Below are 19,813 nucleotides of genomic sequence, written 5' to 3' on the forward strand. Positions count from 1 at the left end.
AATAAGGCAGTCCTAGTGGCGTTGTGTCAAATAAAAGGGCCTATACTAAAAAATAAACTATTACAAAAAGAGTGTGGTGTATGGTTTCACTAAAGAAAGAGGTTTTCACAAATAATAAGTCAGGATGTGATTGGCAGGGGGTCTCCCTTCGCCACGTTATGAGCATGAGACAAAGTGGATCGTCTGAGCACAGCACACACTCTAGCTTTCCCAGCACGAGCCGACAGTTCCACATCAGCTGTCAGGTTCTTCGATGGCAAAGTCTCTTTTCAATAAAAAGTCTCTTGGCCTCAGTATACCCTGGGTGATGGCTTCAGCCCTGGTTCCCCTCTTCCGGACATAGACCCTCCTTAAAATCGTATTCAACAAATCCATTAAACAGTTCCTTTTCAATGCACTTTGGGTGACAACTTTCCACCCCGGATCTCCCTCTTTCTGTCATGATGCCTACCCCCGGGGACCCAGACCAAGTCCAGCAACCCCGGAAGTAGGCATCAAGTTATCCCAAGCAAGCCCAACAACCCCTGCTAGGGGCTATTTGGGTGCAGTCTTGGCGTCTATGGCGCCAGGCTCACATGGAGAGTCAGTCCTGGCGCCATAGGCGCCAGGCTCATAGATTAAAACTTACCTGATGCAGACCATGCCGCAAGAGCTCCAAGACAAAAGAGGCTTGGAAGGGACTACTTTACCTAGGGACTATTTTTTACTCAGGTGGGGCTGGGGAGGAATACTTACCTGGGACTACTTTGGTGGCTATTTAAACCACGCCCGAAGAGCAGCACACGCTTCGCGTTATTCTGCATCCTGCAGCGTAACGCTCACCGTGCCTGCAAGTCTGCATCCAGTCTTCTGCCACGCCTGCCTCGAGTCTGGAGCTCCTAGAAAAAGGGAGAAAGAAGGAGAAAAGGTTAGAACAAGAGCAATACCTTTGATCCTTACCTGAATTCCCGATCCATCGCGCCTTCGAGCTGGAAGAAAGAAGTTATTCTATGCGCGTTGCCTCGCCTGCTGCAGCGCCGCGCTGAACTCACCGGCCTTCCCAGCATCTTCACATTCCACTGCATCCTCCTGCATGTTCCCGCCGCACTCCGGCACCCAAGGGGAAGACAAGAACAGCAAGGTGAGCCAAGGGAATACACAGAGGCAATATTAGTTACCCCCCATAGACTTACCTGATTTTACCACCGGGGGTACTATTCCTCTTCACCGGTCGGCACGGCTTCCACTGCATTTTCGCCGAACCCCGGCCCCTAAGGGGAAACAAAAGGACAGCAAGGTGAAACAAAGGGAAAAACAAGGGGAAACCTCCTCACCACAATAGACTTACCTGAATTTACCGCCGGAGGCATTATTCCCCGAGACTTCATACTTTCTCTCAGCGCCTGAATAAGGGAGAAAGCAAAGGTTACATATTGACATTATTTTATCGAACTGTGTTGGATAATACAAATCCTTACCTGAATATTACCGGTTGCCACGAGGAACTCTTCGCTAGGGTCAAGCTGCAACCTGCAAGGAATCAGACAAGAGTGAAAGTCAGACGTTTGAACTGTTACGAACTACATACTTACGGCGTCTTGCTGGGAATCTCAGAGTCAATATTGTTCTGGAACTCACCAATTCCTTCGAGCCAGTGAAGCAACTGGTTACCTTTGCGCCCCTGCGCTCAATGCAGGATGGAGAGCTCATCTTTCCAAACCATCAGGTGAGACTATAAGAGGGGACATCAAAGGTGATCAGTGGGGAGAACAACGGGAGTGGGGGGGGGGGTTAACGCTCAAATCCACGGGTGGTTAATTCCCTTTCTCCATTTGCAGAAGAATATTCCTACGGGCCAAGCAAACAAAGCTAGGTGGGCCAGTCCAGTCAGTCATCTTGGCACTACGCATCACATTGGTGGAGACCGCAGCTGTCCAGTTCAGATCGATGCCCCTGTGGGAGCCAGGTGAGCGTAACACTTTCAGGCTCGGACCCCTTTCAGATGTTCGCCTCCCTCCTTCGGGCTCACTGTGGCTTTCCTTACTTTCACGAATCTTAATGTCTTTATAAACAGTTCTTCAGGCTTTGCCCCTTTTGTCGGCTTCCCTCTTGTTGAATTTTACAACACACTATTCATATGCTCATTTCACCAAACGGGACTTATTTCCCTTAGCTTCACAATCATCTGTCGGTCAAAGACTTTAGACGGTACAGAGGATTTTACAAGACCCCTGTAGGACCACTTTGACCTCTTCTCGCCTCTTCCCAAGAGCTTCTGGTTACAGTAGTCTTTCTACCATCGGGTAATCGCCCAGAGTAACCCTGCCTGTTGCTGGTTTTCCCCCTCTTTAGTTTTTCAAAGTTCAAATTAGCTGTTGGCTATTTACTGTTCAACACAGTTCGGTTTCTTATCGGCTTTTCCCTCGACTCACCGGCTGTGATGAACTGCTTGGCTTTCTTCTCCTTTGAGTTAAGGTTGGTATCACAAAGACCTGCGTCTCTCCCCGGCTTGGTTATCAGCGGAGGAGGGTCTCATGTACCGTAGACATCTGCTGCAACCCACGCTGGCTATTGTCGCAGATTTATGTTTCCATATGTGGAGGTTTCACGGGCCTTGGACGGAAAGGGCAAGGTCACTTCACTCCTTGTCACACTCTCGGTATTCGCCGTCTTTCGCCTCCTCTTGAAATGCCATTCTGAACTCAGCAGAACTCTCACATTGTGCGGTCTGCCTTGCTCCTCCTGTGCTCTCGTGCTACACCTTTTATCCCTGCGAGGAAGGGAAAGGAAAGCCAGGTGTGTGTAATTCTGCTCAATTGCCTGACTTTGCTTGACCCTTGTATTGGGACATGTCAGGTAAACGGCTCTGGTGTTAGTCCGTTGTCTTTCGTGTTGTGTGGAAGTGTTCGTGTCGGAAAGGGGGGGGCAGTGTTTTGGAATATCCTACATGGTAGGATGGGGAAAAAGGTGTTGAAAGAAGGGGATACCGCGTCTCACCCGTCAGTGTCCCACTTCCACAAGGCACACATCCAGGTTATCCTCCCTCACTGGTCCACCCCAAGGAACTGCATCCAGTAGTGATGGCCGTGTCCTGGCCACCTGGATGACAGATCCCCGGGGACTAGCTACGGAGACACCTTCAGGTTTCTCCCACTGGTAAATGGGGACATGAAGGTATGCATCCTTGAGGATCAGGGAACACATCCAGTCCCCTGCGCACAGATTCCGCAATGTGCGTGGGAGTAATCATCTTGAAGTGTTCAAGCAGTAAAGACAGGTTGAGAAATGAATGGTGCAGGACTACCCTCAGGCCAGTCTGGTTGTTCGTGGGTACTGCAAAAATCCCGGAGTAGAAGTCAGAGTCCCTGCCTGACTGGACCCAGTTTCACCGCCTGCATCTACAAAAGAGAAAGGATCCCCGTAAAAGAGCCGGGGACCCTATCTGACATATCGCAGGAGAGGATGGTAGAAGAAAAGTAAAAGAAAGACTGAAGTCTGTGGGGACTATAGAAAGGATCCAGGGACTCTTGAAATAACACTTTCAACTGTCCTGGAAGAGAGCCAGTTGGCCCGCTAAAGGCAAGCTCTGTTCCCCGACCATGACATCACTGCTTCTTGGCGTCTGAGGTGGGAGCAGAGGAGGAGGAGCGGAAAAAAACACGTGAAAGTCCTCTGCTGCTTCCTCCTGTTGTCATTGGGGGACAGGTCAGGACTCCGTGCACCACAATCCAGAAACCCCTGGAAGCTGGTGAAAGTACAGGGCTTGAAGTCAGCCCTGCCCTGAGATTGAGGAAAGGACTTCTGCCCTGGCTTAGTCAGGATGGCCAAGGACCAGGCGGTTTGTGTTGAGGTGGTGGTCTTTGTTAACCCGTCATCAGTAGACAAATGAAAAAGTTACACGCCCTCGAAGGGAAGATCCAGGATATGCACTTGCACATCATATGAAAATTTAGCGGCATGCAACCACGGCGTCCTCATCTCGACCCCCATGCACAGTCCCTCTGCTGGGTGTGTCGATGTGGGAGACCGAAGGCTCCATGAGGTCCTGCGCAATCGCCTGGGCATCTGCCAGACCGGCCCTGAAGGAGGCTTGCCTCTCCAGGGGGAGGTCAGGCAGAAACTCCTTGAGCTCCAGCCACAGCTTCTGGTTAGCCACAGCGAAAATGGCATCTGCATTAGCCTGTCGCAAATGCAGCCCTGAGATCGCGTAGCATTGTTTGCCCAAAGACTCAAGCACCTTGTCCTCCTTGGACGGACAGCTGTAAGTGGCTCCCGTGGAGGAAGACGATGGTTTAGAATACAGCGAGGACGCAGCCACCACTCTAGAGTGCAGCTGAGGGTGGGAGGCCAGAAGGACTGGTTCCCCAACCGTCAGCCTAAACCTGCTGTCTAATTTCTTGTTCATCTGGGCGTTGGCCCTGTGCTTCTCCTAAACCCTTCTAACCCTTCTTGCCACCTGCAGGACATCCCTATGGAGCGGAATGCCTGAACGGCTTGTGGTTTGCTACCCCAAAACCTCTGCTAGCACTTCTGACTCCAGGGGGCTTCCTCTGACACGGGGAACCCCCACAAGAACTCAGCAAAGTCTGTGAAGATACGCATTAACGGCCTTTAGAGATGCAGAGTGTTAGTCATCCTGGGTGCCGTCATCTATATTTTACAGATTGAGGGGAGTCTGGGCCCTTGGACACAGGTGCCAGCGGGGTCCCCCCTTGGTTCAGACCCGAAGATAGATCCAATGGTTTCTGAGGGGGATGCGTTTCTGGTACAGGAGGAGGAGGGGTCTGGATAACCAGCAAGGCCTGGACTGGAGGAGGGAAAGGTACTGGCACCGGCAGCACCGGAGGAACAGGTGGAGGGCCCAGAGGTGGAGGCCTAGGAGGCACAACCTGCAGGATCACCTCCTTGACTATACCCTTGTGGAGCGCCGTCATCTGTGGAGAAAGCATGAGGAGGAGGAAGCGCTCCAAGACGCGGTCCTCGCAAGCTGCTGGGTCCTGAGTGGGCCGGCCCTCTGCAGCGCTGGGCCTCTGTTCTTGATCGAAGAACTGAGGCGCGTGAGGTGTGTAGCCGTAAGGCTGCGATGGGTAGATGTATCCGTGAGGAGATCAACCGTCTGTACCATAAAGTCTGCCGCTGCTTCCAGAGGAAAAGGGACTGGAACCTTCGAGAGCATGGGAAGGCCATGGTCCAAATCCAAGATGGCCGCCAGTCTAGCAAGCTCTGCCACGTGCTTGTCCACCATCTTGGGGCCTTGTGACATGCCCTGGGCGGGAGGGTGCGAAGGCCCTGTGCTGGCTCTTACATGGGCGGACACGCCTTGGGCCTTGAACCTAAACAGAAGCGTCAACCTCAGAGCTCACTCTGGAAGGCCCTGAGCCCTCGGCCTGCTGGCCGGTAGTCGAATAGCCCCAACTCACGAGCTTGGAGGCTCCGATAGGCTGTGCGCCCTCAGCAGTTGAGCTGGTAGTTGTGCTGGATCGTGCTAAGGATTGACTCGTGGAGGTAGAATACTAAGATACCTTGCTGGCGTAGGCCAATGAGGACAAACTTGATCACCCCGCTGTGGACCGCCCGCTGGTAGCCTTGACAGCCTCGTGTCTGCTAACGCATCGCCCTGAAGAGCCTCCGACCGGTCAGGACTGACAGAACCTGAATCCAAGGTACCCTTGCCCGTGTGAATCCCTGGGAAGTAGTCTCGTGCTGAGGAGCTGTACTAAACAAAGGGCCTACCTTGCCTTGACGTGGGGTCCTTGCGACAAACACTTTAAGATGCCTTGGAGGTAAAGCGTGGAAGATCTCCCTCCAACGCAACCACTGATTCTTCAGTGCCCGGTGACAGAGAGCGATGCATGCCGCACACGCGTCCCATCGGTGGTCGGGCCCCAGACACTCAAGACAGAGTGCATGGGGGTCTGTGACTGAGAACAAGCAGTCACAGGATGCACAGCTCATGAATTCTCCTCCAGCCAACATGAGCCGGTGGAGGCGAGAACTGAAGGGAGGTGAAGATTGAAAAATAATACAACAGGGAGTAAGCAGAAAGTTAGAAAAGTATCTGTGCCTAGCTGCTAGGTCCTCCACTGTCCGTGCGGGTAAAGGGACTAAGATTCAGGCGCCGGAGGGCGGTACCTCTGGGGGGAGGGGGTAGTTCCCATGCCTGATGTCGTGCTTCTGCACGCTATACTAAATTTAAAGGGGAAGCTCAATTTTTCGCTGCCAAAGGTTCTGGTATCGCTCTCATATTGGGGGACACCCATAAGGACGGAGGAAAGGGGACAGGAACGTATGAGCAAGTGTTGAAATTGGATATCGCTATTTGGTGTTGAGCGCAACAGTAGCTACAGTATTATTAACTCTTCCCCATTCTGATTTTCAGGTCACTACTCATTACCCAAACTGCACAAGAAGGGTAGTAATCCTGTTGGAACAGCAGTAAGAAGAGCTAATTGGAGGACGATAGAAAAGGGAAATAGTTGTTAAAATATGGAATGGGGGGAAATAATGCTTTTGCAACATGGGATTTACAAAGGGCAAAATTTGGATGGCTGAATAGACCAACCAACTAGAAAAGGCCAACCGGCTCATATCTGGTACAGAGCTTTCTAACAGTAAGGCACATGTCAGGGATTTGCACGTTAATGATACCCTAAGCCAACTGACCCGGGAGGCCCTTCAATGTTTGATGAGTAGTGTGCTTGAAACAGACAAGAATCTCGAATGGGACAGTGTGCGAAGAGCTACAGGATTACTTGAACTCGGAACTGCTTTTTATCCAGAAGACGTCCTACATGACAGTTGGACAGGATTGCTGTAAAGGTTCCATGTCATTTCATTGCGGGATGTTTTTTCGCTGGGTTATTTACCGTGATATTTTTTTTGTGAAAAAACGCATTACATTTTTTTTTTGGAGGGGTGTTGGGGGGCGGGGGATGGGGTCCCCCTCCAGCCCCCACATTTTCTAAAAAATACGATGGGTTTTTTCAACAAAAAAAAATCACGGTAAAAAACCCAGCGAAAAAACATCTTGCGACAAAAGGACTTTGTACCGCTGAAAAATGACTCCAGAATACCAGAACACTTGTGGCCTTGGAGAAACCTCCGGACGTACAGCGGCTGGTACTGTGAATCCAAAGAGTGCTCTGGTGAGCCGAATACTGCGGGGTCCATGGGCAGGATGCAGCTAGGAATGGGTGACCCACCACAAAGTCTGGGAGGTAAAGCAGCCCAACAATGCCTCCCAAGATATTGTCTCTGCAAGACCCTACATGCCGTCCTGTAAGGCCTTGATAGTCACTGAGGTCTTCCTCATCCTTGGTGTCCTTACCCCGCTGTGCTGTATCAGCCCCCTGAGGAGCATTCTATTTGCACTCATGGATGTGGGGTAGGTGCTACTGGCCCGGGAGGAGGCTGCTTACCTTCCGTTGTTCGAGTACGGCCAAAACCCATGCCTCCGCATGGGTGGGTGTGGGAGTGGGCTGTGCCGGGGGAGGCACTGGCTACTGTTGTGTATGGGGCAGTGGGGGCTGACAAACCACCTCCTTAATTAAATGATTTTAGGAGGCCAGTCATCTGAGGGGACTTCATGAGCCCCATGAAGCGTTCGAAGAAGGTATCCCCACACTGAGGCAGTGGGGATCCGGCCCTGTGCGGGGTACCTCAGGGTAGTGGACATGATGGGATAGGAGGTGCACCACTGCACCTGCGCTGCTGACCATATCACCCTAGGTGCAAAGTCTGGTGTCCATGGGGCCGAAGGTTGCTCCGAGGTGCTGCTTGGGGCTCGGCCCGGATGCTCATTTGGTGCAGTGTCACACCCAGGTGCCATTTTGTCATTATACGCCATCTTAGGTATGAGGCCTTGAAGAGGAATGCGCTGGAACGTATAGTCCAGCGTAGGGCCTGTAACTCAAGAGCCCGAAGGGCCTTCAAGTGGAGGCTCAGTGTTGAAAATGACCGGTAGACATAGAAGTATAACGTATAGACGTACCCTCAAGCCTAGGCTCAGTGCTAGAGCTGGAGCTGGAGTGCCCCTTGGGACAAGTCCCAGTACAAGAGCAGTGTCGCCCCCTCGACTGCCTTCTCGGGAGGGCCTAATGGTCCCTCCGTCGCAGGACCGGTAGCTTTAACAGCCTCGAGAGCTTGGCCGGTGCGAGGGTCCTTAGAACCCTTCCTGCTCGGTGGATTCCCAAGAAAGGAACCCCCCTTGCGAGGTGCCTTAGTACATAAAGACGCATGTACCTTACCTGCATTGCTCCTACGATGCACAAATTCCCTGTGGTGATCTGAAGGCGAAGCCAGGAAGATCTCCCTCCAGCGCGCTAACCGGTTCTTTAGCTACCGCAGAGTAAGGGCGTGGCAAGCCGTGCAATATTCCCACCTGTGGTCGGCTCCTAAGCACTGCAGACAGGGGGATGCGGATCCGACGCGGGTAAGCAATTATCACAGGCGGAACACATGCTAAAACCTGCTTGAGCCAGCAGAAATAATGAAAAAATGCAGCAGGGGAAAGCTGAAAAAGAGCAAACTTCTTGAAGTCTGTTGGAAGAATGCCCGGTCCCTTCAGTGCAGAAAAGGGGACTAAGGCCAGGTAATGGAGGGCGGGTCTATGGCGGCGTGGGCATGACTGTAGCCGAGGCCACGCATGCCTGTACATTTAAAGGGCAAATACTCTTTTTTTGAAGAAAAAAGGTCCTTGTCCTGTCCCTAGGGTGGGACACCGATACAGTATGGAGTAAAGGGGACAGGATGTAGGAGTAGTCGTGGCACCTCCAGAAATAGATGTGCATTTTACAGCTCATAAAGACTCCAATTTACAGTTTTCTGGCCAGCTACAGAAAAGAGAAAGGTAAAAGTGTATGCCGAATTCTGGAAGGGTTGCCCTAGGTTAGTGCCACACAGGTGTGAAAGGCTTGAAGAGGTAGAAGGGGTGATTAGGAAAGTGACAGATATAACGAAGAGCTTCCATGTTTTGTTTTATTTTTTTTTATTGTTTTCAAATACATGAAAATCAAATATTAACTCACCCCTCGCTTTCCCTCCTTCCTCCATCCCTCCGGAGGTTCTTGGTCCTCTGTTCTTATTCGGATCTCTGTTATGCCCGTGAATAAGTCCAAAATTCTTATTTTATGTGGGCACCTTTGCTCCATATAGTCTGATTGGAGGTATTCCAACACCGCACCCCAATCCTTCGTGAACGACCCACTTGCCCCCTGCAGATCATGGATTCGTTTTTCCATTGACACTAATGTCCACACCTTCTGTAGCCAGCCAAACACCAATGGTGGATCCCATTGTTTCCAGTTGTGGGCTATTGCTGCCCATGCCGATATCACTAAGCCCATAAAACTCCTCCATTGAGGATTCGTAAATGTCTTTGCGGTCAGGTCCTTCATCCCTCATAGCCACACCCTCTCTCCCAGTTGACCCACGTTTGGAAACATTACCTGCATCTGTTTCTTCACTTCGGCCCAGAATCCCTGAATCCCTTGGCAGTCCCACCATATATGCCTCCAGTTGCACTCCCACAAGCAGCATCTCCAGCATAGTTTGGGTGTGAGCGGATACATTATGTTTAGTCTCTCCGGAGTATAGTGCCATTGAGTCATAATTTTTTTTTTTTTTAAACTTTATTTTATTAACATTTTCATAATATAACAAACAGGCTGGAAGCATCATCATAGATTCAACATATCATCAGCCCTTAAAATAAGAAAAAAACAGAAAAGCCCCCCCCCCGCCCGCCCAAAGAAGAAAAAGGAAGAAAGGAAGAAAAAAGGAAAAAAAGAAAAAAAAAAAAAAAAAAAACAAACCTCCCCCCCCATTAACTTGGATCCAGTAGAACCCCCTTTGCAGGGAGATATGTTGCAAACTTTGTGTGACCGGAGTTCGGGAAAAAAGCAAGAAAATTCCAACTGCGTGATAGGCTGTATGTCGTCCGTTCTCCCCCGGGACGTGGGTCCTCATTTCCATCCACGTTCCCTCCTCGAGCCTCAGTGGACCTCCCATCCCCAGATCTGCTGTACTCCATACCAATTAGCCTGAAAGGAGGGCATATCATTGTTCATCATCGCTGTTAGTTTGTCCATCAAGAACATGTTTTTAACCTTGTGTGTCCAGTCCTCCTTTGTGGGCATCTCCCTGCTCTTCCATTTCTGGGCCAATGCCACCCTCCCGGCCCTCAGCATTGTTTCCCACATCCTCGGGTATCTGAGTATCTCCGTATCCTCTGGGGGGAGGCCCAACAGTACTGTTAGGGGATTGTGGGGAAGCGATTCCTCCGTGACCTCGGCGATCCAGCCCCTTACCCTCTCCCAGTATGTTTGCGCTTTCGGACAGTGCCACCACATGTGGCCCCTCGTGCCTGCTTGGTCACATCCCCTCGGACAGGCGGGGGAAGTTCCGGTGAACATTTTTGACAATTTGACGGGGTCTCTGTGCCACCCCTGTAGAATTTTAAAGTTGTGCTCCATATCTGCAGTGAACAGGTTCCCGTGGAATGCTATTTTGAATATCCTCGACCAGGAGTCCTCAGATATTTCTTCCCCGGCCAGCTCGTTCCAGAAAGTGCGGAACCCCCTCCTTTTCTCCAGGTCAACCGTGTTGAGGATTCTATACATTGCGGATACCGCCCCCTTCCTAGAGGTTGCAGTATCGAGTAGTTTCTCGAAGGGGGTCAACTGCCTCTTGAGCCGCTGGCCCCATGCCTGGTCGCACAGGATACCCTTCAATCGGAGATACTCAAATATGGAGATTGTCTCCGGGCCGAGGGCGGTCTGCAAATCCTCGTATGGTAGGAAATCTCCCTCTTTGAACAATTGTCCAGCCCATTCCAACCCTGAGTCCGACCAGGACTGTGCGTTACGGAACCCCTTGTTTCCCAGTCTAAGTGGGTGACCCCAAAGGGAGGACATCGGGGACGGCCAGGATGTCAGATGTGCTGTTTGGGGGCCTTCCCTCCATATTGCCCAGAGAACTCCCAGTGTTGGGTGAGATTTGAGTCTGTTTGGGATGAATTTTGGTGGGGCCCATAAGAGGTCGCGTACCTTAAGTGGATGCGCATCCATATCCTCCAGATACGACCAGTATGTGCCCATCCCTTCCCTCATGTGTTCCAAGAGGACGCGCAATTGAGCGGCGCTGAAATAGAGGTGAAAATCAGGGAGCCCGAACCCCCCCTCCTCTCTAGGTAAGGTAAGAACGGCCTTCGCGGTTCTCGGGGTCCTGCCCTGCCACACAAACTCGCGCACCGCGTTCTGGAGGACCCTGAATGTTTGGTCGGGGACGATGGTGGGGAGGGCGGTAAAAAGGTATAGTAGGCGCAGGAGTATATTCATCTTCACTGCCGTCATGCGGCCATACCAGGACAGGATCGTGGAGCCCCATCTCCGTAAGTCAGCGGTGATCTGTGACATAACAGGGTCGTAATTGGCAGGGGCGAGCTTGTGCAGATCCCTGGTCAGGAGGATCCCCAGGTATCGGATTGAGGTCTTCCCCACCGCTATTCCCCCCAGACTGTCCCGGGAGTCTAGCCCTGGGTCCTGGGTTCTCATGGGGAGGAGGACTGATTTGGATGTGTTGATCTTTAGACCTGAGAATCTCCCAAATGCGGACAACAGGGACAGGAGAGGTGGGAGTGAGGATCTTGGGTCCACCAGATAGGCCAGAATGTCATCTGCAAACAGGGAGAGCTTGAATTCTACATCGCCTCTCCTAATCCCCTTGATGTCTGGGTGTGATCTGATTGCTATCGCCAAGGGTTCCATAGTTAGGACATAAATCAACGGGGATAGTGGGCATCCCTGTCTTGTTCCTCGCGATAGAGGGAGTGGGGCCGACAGTCTACCATTCACTTGGACTCTGGCCTTAGGGGCCCTGTACAGTGCGGCCACCCAGTCCCTAATGTGGGTCCCGAAGCCCATCTTCCGGAGGGTGAGCTCCATAAACCTCCATTCGACCCTGTCGAATGCTTTTTCTGAGTCCAGGGAGAGGACGCTCGCGTCTAGGTCCGACACCTGGGCATAGTGAAACAGGTCTATGGACTTGCGAATATTGTCCGAGCCCTGTCTCCCCCTAATGAACCCCACCTGGTCCCCATGGACCAGCTTCGGTAGGACCCCCTCCACCCGGCTCCCGATGACCTTGGCCAGGATCTTAACATCAATGTTCAGCAGGGAGATCGGGCGGTAGGATGAACACTCCGAGGGGTCTCTACCGTCCTTGGGGAGCACTACAATAATTGCCTCCATCATGGAGTCCGGGAGGGGACCGCCTTCCAGGACCGCATTGAACACCCTGACCAGGTAGGGGGTGAGGGCCGACCGAAACCTTTTATAAAAGTACACAGAGTATCCATCTTCGCCCGGGGAAGTGCCCGCTTTCATGCCGCTGATCGCATGTTCCACCTCCTCCTCAGTCACCGGACCCTCCAACCCCTCTGCCATCTCCCTAGTCAGAGACGGGACCTGTATGGAGTTTAGGAATTCCTCAATCTCCCCCCCGTCCCCTCTGTACTCCGACGAGTATAGCCTTTCGTAGTATCGGCGGAAGGCCTCTCCAATGTGAGAAGTATCATGCCCCAGCTCCCCCACCTCGTTCTTTACTGCCTTCACCATTCTACTCTTTTGTACTTCCCTCAGCCTCCAGGCTAGAATCCTGTCCGCCCTGTCCCCCTTTTCATAGTACTTTTGTTTAATCAGGTGGAGGCTTCTCTCCGTTTTGTGGAGGAGGAGGTCTTTTAGTTGGAGCCTATAGTCGTCCAGGGCTGCCACCCGGTCCCGGTCTAAGGGCTCCGTGGGGGAGCCTCCCGGTTGAAGTTGGGCAATTTTTCCCCTCAGATGCCTCTCCTGGGCTTCCCTTTCTCTTTTCCTCCGGGTTCCCAATCGGATCAGGGTTCCCCGCAGGGTTGCTTTAAGCGCGTCCCACAAGGTGTGTGTACGCACCTCACCATTATCATTGAATTCAAAAAATTCTGTAATGGCGTCAAGGACTTCCTGGGCTAGGACCTCGTCCTTCAGGAGGGCATCGTTACATTTCCATCTTCCCCTGTGTTCATTGAAGCCCCCTCTCGCTATGGTGACTCGAACCAGGTCATGGTCGGACCAGGGGACTGGGTCCACCCTGTGGCCGGAGATAAATGGGTGCAAGGTTTCATCCACCAGGACATAATCTATCCGGGAAAATGATGTGTGTACGGACGAGTAGTAGGTGAATATGGGGGTGTCCGTTCTAGGGGACGGGACTGTGTCCACCAGGCCCAGCTCCGAGTTGACCCTCTGGAAGCCCCGTGCCATGATCTCGTCGAGTGCCCTGGGGGCCTGGGGACCGGCCCGTTTCCTGTCCCGTATTGGGTCCAGGACCATGTTGAAATCCCCCCCCACCACCACCGTCCCATGGACAAAGCCTTTGAGTTTATCCCTCACCTCTTCCCAGAACTGGATTTGGCCCTCATTTGGGCCGTAGACGACGGCTAGGGTGAGTGGGGCTCCCTGTAGGGTTCCCCGCACCATCAGGTAGCGCCCCTCAGGGTCCTTCAGCACTGCCTCTTTCTCGAGCCCCACGTTCCTCGCAACCAGGATGGCCACCCCTCTCTTTTTGTTCTTATGGGATGCACTGAAGACCTCCCCGATACCTCCTCCCCGGATTTTAGGTTCCTTCCCCCGTGGCCAGTGGGTTTCCTGCAAGAAGAGGATGTCGAGGTTGGCCCTTCTGAACTCTCTACAGACCAGGGATCTCTTCGTGGGTGTGTTCAAGCCCCGTACATTGAGGGATCCCACTCCCAGGGCAGGTAGACTGTCAGCCATAGTCCCAGATTCCCTCCCTCTCGGTCATTACCCATGCATCTCTTTCCTTCACATACTCCCTTGGTTCTACTTTGCGGATCTCTTCCCCTCCCCCCCCGGTGGGCCTAGAACTCCCCAACTGCCCACCGTGTCCCAACAGTGTCTGAACAGCCCCTACTCCCAGATATGCCCCCACCCCCCTCCCCGGCGTCCAGCCAATTAGTTCTGCCATTGCTGGCTTTTGGCCGAACCACCAGCCTGCCCACCTCGGCCAGGCATTTCACCCATAAAGCTCATCCCCTCGAGCCCCTAACGTTCCCCCCGGTCGTAACCCGACCGTGTGACCCCTGTACTTGCTGTTCGTGGAGACGGTGGTAATGGTAGACTCCCAGTCTGCGCTTCTCCGTCTCGAATTCAGTAGGGCACCCCCGTTCTCAGTCCTCGGAGTCATGCCGTTCTCCCTCTTTTGCTGGGGATGGAGTGTTCATTTTCCGAAATTTCCTTGCGCCGGTGCGCCTTCTCCTCTCCCCGGATGGACCGGGGCTGTTCGTTCTGAGGTTCTCTGGGCCCACCGGTCCTCTTCGGGGGTGCGGTTCCGCTGTATATTCTTGAATTGCGTTCCGGATGTCTTCTTCCGTGATCAGGGTTGAGCGTCGGCCCATATATTCAAAGCTCAGGGAGAAGGGGTAGCCCCATCTATAGCGCACGCCCTGCTCCTTAAATAGTAGTGTGAGGGGTCGGCATGATCTGCGCTTGGCCAGCGTGTAGGAGGAAAGATCCTGATATATGGAGACCTGGGCGTTATTGTAGGTAATTTCTCTGGTCTTTCGGGCCTCCTCCAGCACCTTTGTCTTCTCGGAGTAATAGTGGAACCGGACCAAGATCGACCGGGGGGCCCCAGCTCTGCCCCCTGCCCTATGCACTCTGTCAAATGTTGGCTCGGTTGTCATTGCCTCTGCGAATAGGAGGGTGATGATGTCCTTCACTATTCGAATGACGTCCCTCTCCGTCTCCCCCTCCGCCTCAGGCACACCGAAAATTCTGAGGTTGTTCCGCCTCTCTCTGTTTTCAAAGTCATCCATCTGTCGAGCCCTTTCCTCGTCCCTCTTCTCCAGGGCTTCCAACCTCATGCATAGTTGTATATCCTGGGCTGCTGTCGATGACTGGTTGGACTCCACTTGTAGTAGTCTATCTTCGACCTTGTCCACCCTCTGGTCCATTTTTTCGAATTTCTGGGCTATATCCGAACGCATGTCCCTGATTTCCTGCAATATCGAGGCGAAGCCTCTTTCCATTGCTGCCGACGAGGGGGCCGCGTCTTCCTGTCGGTCCATGGTTTCCCTGGGGTCCGCGCTCATGTTGCCTCTGGGGGTCTCCTGGAAACGGTATCCCTGTAGAGCTTCCCGCCAATTCATCCGATAATCTCCTGCGGCTTGTGGTGTCGAACCCCCCCCGCTCCGGGTCAGTGTCCGATCTCCCTCAGCGATTCAGATGGGGGCTTGGTTCTTTGCCTGGGGGGGGCGGGCACACGCCCCACCCGTTCCTGGGTGGGGGCCTCACACCCCTCTTGATGTCTTTCCCCGTGCTCCGGGGCTTCTTCCGGCCCGTGCGGCCTGGTCCGGTGGGCGGGGAGGGTGCCTCTGCCTCTGCGCCGCACCCGAGGGCTTCCGCGGCTAGTGTGGGGAGGTGGGGGGGGGCACACGCCCCGGTTTCTTCTTCCCACGAGGGAGCAGGGCGGAATCGCGGTGTTCTTAGGGGGGGGGGGCGCTGCTGCTGCCCACTCTTTTCGCCCCCCTCCTCCGGGACCCAGCTGTCCGCTTCTTCTGGCGTGCGGCCTGGGCCCGTGGTCTTGTGGTGGGGGGGGGGCGGGCACACGCCCCACCAACGGCAGGTGGGGGCCTCTCACCCCGACCGCCCCGAGTTCTACCTTCCGCAGGAGGGCGGGATCGATGCCCCCCGGGGGTCCCCCCCGCGGCGTTCCTGGAGCGCGGGTGGTTGTTTCCTCTCGCTCCGGCGGGGGGGGGGGGCAGGCCCCGGCCCCTCCGCGTCGCTGACGCTTACTCCTCTCGCCCTCCTCCTCCGGGACCCCGCGGCCCGCGGCGGCCCGACGGGGGCGGGGGAGGCCGAGCGCCGGTCTTCTCTGTTCGGGCGGGGCCGGCCACGGGGCCCCCGGCCGGTCGCCGAGCCTCTGCACCTCCGTTCCAAGTGGTGGGGCGGGGGGAAGCCTGTCTCCCAGGCCGCTGCCGGGCTCGCTCCTCTCGCCCCTCTCCTCCGGGACCCCGCGGTCCGCGGCGGCCCGACGGGGGCGGGGGAGGCCGAGCGCCGGTCCTCTCTGTTCGGGTGGGGCCGGCCACGGGGCCCCCGGCCGATTGCTGCGCCTCCGTACCTCTGTTCCGGGTGGCGGGGCGGCGAAGGGGCCTCAGCCGCGTCCCCCTCCGCAGTGGCTTTTCTCGGGAGCCCCGGGGTCTGCGGGCTCCGTTCTTTTTCCGCGGGGGTGCCCTGGGGGTTCACCCGCTTCGTCCGTCGTGTTGGGCCCGCCGGGGGGGTCTCGGGGGGGCTCGAATCCCACTGGACGCCTGGCTTCGGGGAGAGCAGCACGTTCAGGCAGCCATTGCCTGCGCGCCCCCTGGTGGCCTCCGCCGAGTCACAATTTTTACCAACATTTGGACCGAACGAGTCAGTTTAGGAATGTTTTTCCAAAGCTCCTCCCACTGTGGTTTACTGATGGTTTCCCACAGGGTGTTTCCCCATTTCATGTAGCTCCACCTGATGTCCTCTTTCTGCACATTGATGAACTTATACAGTGAAGAAACAAGTTTCTTGGACCCTGTGTTCGTCAGTGTGAATTTTTCAAATGGTTCGACATCCCTTTTGGCCGCATGTTTGATGGTCGGTATCGCTAGCCAGTGCCTAAGCTGTTCAGATTTGTATCTGTTCGACTATTTGAGGTTCAGCTGAATTTTACAGGCCTCAAATGATCTAATTTCCTGGTCCTGTATCATTTCCCATATTTTTGTGCACTTTGCTATCTCCCATTTATTGAACGCCCCCTTCTCCATTCCTAGCGAGAATTCTGGATTCCCGAACATGGGTGGGAACGGGGCATGTTCTTCTGTTAAGGTGCCCTTCCGAGTTTGCTCATCCCAGGCTTCCAGTGGAGCCCTCAGGACTTCACTAATCTGAAGATTAGGGTGCCTGAATTGTTTCCTTTTCCACGTCTCCACCATTGAGGATCTTTCCACCGTCCTATCCTGCACCGCCCAGATTTTTTGCTGGTCCTCTACCATCCATTCCTTTAAAACCCGCTTGATAATACTTATCAAAATGTGGGAGAGACATTCTCCCCTCCTAAATTGGAGCCGTTAGTACTCCTCTAGCTACCCTTGGGGGTTTCTTTTTCCAAATGAATGAAGAAATTACTTTTGTGAGTGTTCTGAAAAAGGACTTTGGGACCCTTATCGGGATAGCCTGAAAATAGTAGACCAATTTTGGCAGGATGTTCATCTTTACCAATCTAATGCGTCCCCACTATGAAATTGTTAGGGGTTTCCAACGATCTATGTCCCTCTTAATTCTTGCCAACAGTTCCGGATAGTTTTCCCCAAATAGGAGGTCTACTCTGCCCCTGAGGGTTATGCCTAAGTATTTTATCCCCTTATCTGCTATCTTTAAATTTAGGGAGGTGGCTTTACGTTTTATTTCCCCTTTGTCCCCTGCCAAGAGTAGTATTTCCGATTTATTTCTGTTGATTTTCAGCCCAGAGATTGCCCCAAATTCATCTCATTCTTGTATCGCTTCGGGGAGGGTGCGTGCTGGGTCCGGAAGGGCAACCAGCATATCATCCGCCAACACGATTACCTTATGCTGCATACCTGCCATTTCTATCCCTGCGAGAGAGGAAGACTCTCTGATTCTGATTAGAAGTGGTTCTAAGAAGATAGCATATATTAGGGGCGACAGCAGGAATCCTTGTTTTGTGCCCCTTGTTATCTCCACTCTGCCCATGACTTCCCCATTCATGGCTATTCTAATGGAAGGAGTATTGTAGTTAGCCCTAATCATTTTTACACATTGTTCCCCAAACCCCATATATTTTAGCGTTCGGAACAGCAGTGACCATTCTACCCGGTCAAACACCTTTTTTCAGCGTCTAGTACTGCCGGGGTATGTGTGATGCCTGTCTTCTCTACCAGGTGTATTATTAGTCCCAAGTTATCATGGGTTTGCCGGCCGGGGATGAAACCTGATTGATCCGCATTGATCAATTTGGGGAGGAGCGGTGAGAGTCTAGCTGCTAAGATTTTTGTATATAGCTTTAAATCGAGATGGATTAGGGCAATTGGGCGGTAGGACCCTGGCAGTGATGGATCTGTTCCTGCTTTATGAAAGACTAATACCTTGGCTGTGTTCATAAATGGAGTCACGTTCCCCACTTCCTTAAATTATTTGAATAGCTTAGTTAAGAATGGGGTTTAGATATCCGTGTATTTCTTATAAAACGCGGCCGTAAACCCGTCTGGGGCCGGTGCTTTGTTTATCGGGAGTCCCTCTATTGCTTTCTTCACTTCCTCTTCCTTAATTGCCCCATCCAAGAACGCTCTATCTTCCTTCGTTATTTGTGGTATTGTTAGGGTTTTTAAATAAGTTTCTTGGTCTGAGCTATTAGGCCTGCCGGTTGCGTACAGCGATTGGTAGAAGTCTCTGAAGACCTCCTCTATGTCACTTGTGCGTGTTAGTGTCTCTCCCTGTGCATTTTCGTACATTCTTAATCGATAGCGCCAGTTGTTTGGCCCATAATTGTCTGGCTAGGTATTTATTGGCTTTATTGGCCTTCGTATAATACCAGTGTCTAAGGTGCAGGAGGCTACTCTCTGCTTTTTTTGTACAGAGCACATCTAATTGTCCCTGCACATGTCTCAGTGCCTTCTTCAGGCCAGAAGAGGGGTTTAGTGCGAGTTCCCTTTGTGTGTCTGTTATCTTCTTCTCCAGTTCTTTTTCCCATTGATATCTGTGTTTATCTTTAGACGCCTTCAGGTCTATCATATGGCCCAGCATGACTGCTTTGAAAGCCTCCCATATTGTTCCCAGCGTGAAGTCCACTGTGTCATTGTTGGCGAAGTACTCTTCTATCATTTCCCTGATAGTGTCTCCTAGGCTGGGGTCTTGGATTATTTCTTGAGGAAGTCTCCATCTCCACAGCCCTCTATTCCTCCCTGGCATTGTGATTTCCATCCATAAGGGGGCGTTATCTGATAACGAGATTGGGCCCATTTCCATCCCTTGGACTTTCCCCGTTAGCCCCACTGAGACCCAGAAATAGTCAATCCTTGACATTGAGTTATGAACATGTGAAAAGTGAGTATATCCCCTTTGCTGCCTTTTGAATTCCCGCCACACATCACACAGCGCCATGTGGCCCCTCTTTTGGCGGAGACTTTTTGAAGGCGCCCCTTGCCCCTGGTGTCCTCCAGTACACCTATCTATTATTGGGTGCCATGCCAGATTTGGGTCCCCTCCCATTATAATTTCCGCATTTGCAAATTCCTCCAGTTTCCCCAATGTCTCCCACAAGAAGCTGTCCTGCCCGGTGTTGGGTGCATATATAGAGGCCAATGTAAGTTGAAACCCGTCTATTGAAGCGTTGGCGAATACGTATCACCCCAACTTGTCGACCAGTGTGTTTTGTATCTGTGTGTCCCGACCGTCCATGAACGCTATTATTATTATTATTATTTAGTACTCCTACCTTTTTGTCTGGGGCGCTGGACTGCACTAACAGTTTATAGCCCCTTAGATGCAGTTTTCTTTTGTCCTGGGACCTGATGTAGGTTTCTTGCATTAGTAAAATGTTCCCTCTTTCCCTTCTTAGCAGGTTCTCTACTTTCTTCCTTTTTATCAGTGCATTTAGGCCCCTCACATTAAACGTGAGAATTTTCAACTTCCCCATGTACTCTTAGCCCAGGATGGACATTGTATCTCCCCTATATCCTAATTCAGTTTTTTTTCCGGTTCCCCTCCCCTTCCCTGTAAACCCTATCCCCCCCAAACAACTA

The 19,813-nt window shown here is 52.7% G+C and overlaps 1 protein-coding gene across 1 annotated transcript in view; it reads right to left on the reverse strand.

Annotated features, from left to right (window-relative positions):
* Window positions 1–19,813, reverse strand: part of RNF17 (ring finger protein 17) — a 3,777,565-nt gene that overhangs the window by 16,261 nt on the left and 3,741,491 nt on the right. The gene's annotated exons all lie outside the window — the stretch shown is intronic.

The sequence above is a fragment of the Ambystoma mexicanum genome, chromosome 7q (assembly GCF_040938575.1).
Source record: "Ambystoma mexicanum isolate Mex_15411 chromosome 7q, UKY_AmexF1_1, whole genome shotgun sequence".
NCBI lineage: Eukaryota > Metazoa > Chordata > Amphibia > Caudata > Ambystomatidae > Ambystoma > Ambystoma mexicanum.